Consider the following 2330-nt stretch of genomic DNA (forward strand, 5'->3'; position numbering starts at 1 on the left):
CTTAAGTCAATATCAAACCAATAAATTTCATTATCAAGAAATTCATCGTGGTTAAGGGATAAATCTTCTTCTATTATGCCACGAACCAGATTTTCTAAGATAAAAAAATGAATATCTTCGTTTAAAGGAATGCATTTGATAATATTAATTATAGTATTCTCAGGGAGTAAGTACATGTAAAAATTCATGTTAGATATTCTCGAGATAGAAAATCAGGCAAAGAATTTTCACTACCCTTCTTATATTGTATTTCATAATCAAAAGGGGCTAATCGAGCCTGCCATCTTGCAAATATTAATTTAGAGGCATCATGTTTAAAGTCCTTGTTAAACATAAATTTAATGTATTGAGCATTAGTTCTGATTATGAATTTTTGATCATATAAATCATCTTGAAATTTTAAAACACATTTTACAATAGATAACATTTCATAGGCTACTGTGGCGTATTTTTTCTGGTTTTCAGTCTATTTACCAGAATAAAATCTAACCGAACATTCTATATTTGTATGGGGATTAACTTGTTTAAGTATTCCACCATACCCAATATTTGAAGCATCAGTTTCAACGATTTTTAACTAGTTAGAGTTTGCAAGAGATGTACAAGGAAAAGTTTGAACTCTTTTTTTAATTAATTTTACTAAATCAGTGTGGACTTGAGTCCAAAGCGCTTTGTAATCCTTTTTTAGTCTATCATACAAAGGAGCTAAATCTCTAGACAGATTTTCATAAAAAAAAGAAATATAATTAAGACTACCAAGGAACCTTTGCAGCTGTTTTTTATCAGTAATAATATCAGGAAATTTTTTAGCAAATTCTAGAGCTCGTTGTATAGGCTCAATAGAACCTTGAGAAATATTATGACCTAAAAATCTAATAGTTGTCTGGAATAAGCTTATTTTTGGTTTGGAGATTACCAAGCCATTTTGTATAATTATTTATTTAAATATATGCAGATGTTTATTGTTTATGACTAGTCGAGGCATACCTCGTTCTTTTTCAGCAGCATTATTGATATAAAAAGCAGTACAAGACCAAGGGGACTTTGAAGGTTTTATAAGACCCTTTTGCAGAAGACTATCATTCTCTGTTTTACAGAATTCTATTAACTCTGTATTCATTTGACAGGGTCAAGATTTTGTGGGAATTTTTTCTTCACTGAAATCATTTTCATAAGGAAGAGAAACAATATGCTTCATTCGGTTCCAGAAAGCATTCGGATGATCCGCACAAATATCAACAATCAATTGATTAGAAATTATTTTTATGTTTTCTTGAACCTTTACTGATTTTAAAGTATCAAAAATATTAATACTCATCAGTTCTAATTGTAAAAAATTAATTTGCTTTTGCTTCATACTAATAAGGGCATTTATATCTCTTATTACAGGATCAGTAACAAAAGGATAAGAGATTTATTTATTTTTATAAGTAGCCTTAAAACCATTCGCATCAATATGTGTATAAGGATAAATAGCATTTATAAAAGGTGTTTCTAAAATAATAGGAGGATATAACTGGTTTTTTATCAAAAAGAAGAAATGTGGAATACAGACTTTATTTCGACATATATGAGTATTCAGCAATTTATAGTTGATGTCAAGAGTATGACCAGATGCAGACTTAATTATGTGAGTAGTTTTTTCAAAATATCTAGTTGGAATTAATCCTTCTTAAATGCAGCTGACATCAGCACCACTATCAATCATAGCAATATTAGTGATAGAAAATTCCTTATTTATCAGAATAGTTCAATTTATATACCATTTATGAGCAGTAACTAGTTGCTTCATTCCCAAGAAATAATTCCTTTTTAAATCTTCTTTTGGACTATGTTTATCTATTTCAGAATTTTCAGAGTTTTCAAAATCCTTTTCTTTTCCTTTCATAGTTTATATTATATTATATTATATTATATTATTTTATATTATAAATGATTAATCCTTACTAAATTAATAATAAATAACTTTTGTTGTCTAAACTAAAAATTAATTGATAATTAAGAGAATGTAATTAAGAAATATTTTTTGTATTTTCTAATAAATCCTATAAATAGGACAAAATAAGGAAAATGTCAAAAATTTGAGAAAAAAGTAAATGCCATCCTTGACTTTAGAGGCATGCCACATTACCTTTTCTATATTCTCCGTTATTAGTTAGTATATATAGATTGGTTTAAATAGAAGTTTGATTAATTTACTCAAACAACTTTGATTCTTCCTTATCTCATATTTTTATCCATAGAACTCCTCAACTTTAGCGCCCATTCGGCCAGGAGAATTTTTTTTATTTTTGGAGAATTTTTTCTAAATTTATTTCAAATACAACTTC

Source organism: Capsicum annuum, chromosome 9 (genome assembly GCF_002878395.1).
Source record: "Capsicum annuum cultivar UCD-10X-F1 chromosome 9, UCD10Xv1.1, whole genome shotgun sequence".
Classification (NCBI taxonomy): Eukaryota; Viridiplantae; Streptophyta; class Magnoliopsida; order Solanales; family Solanaceae; genus Capsicum; species Capsicum annuum.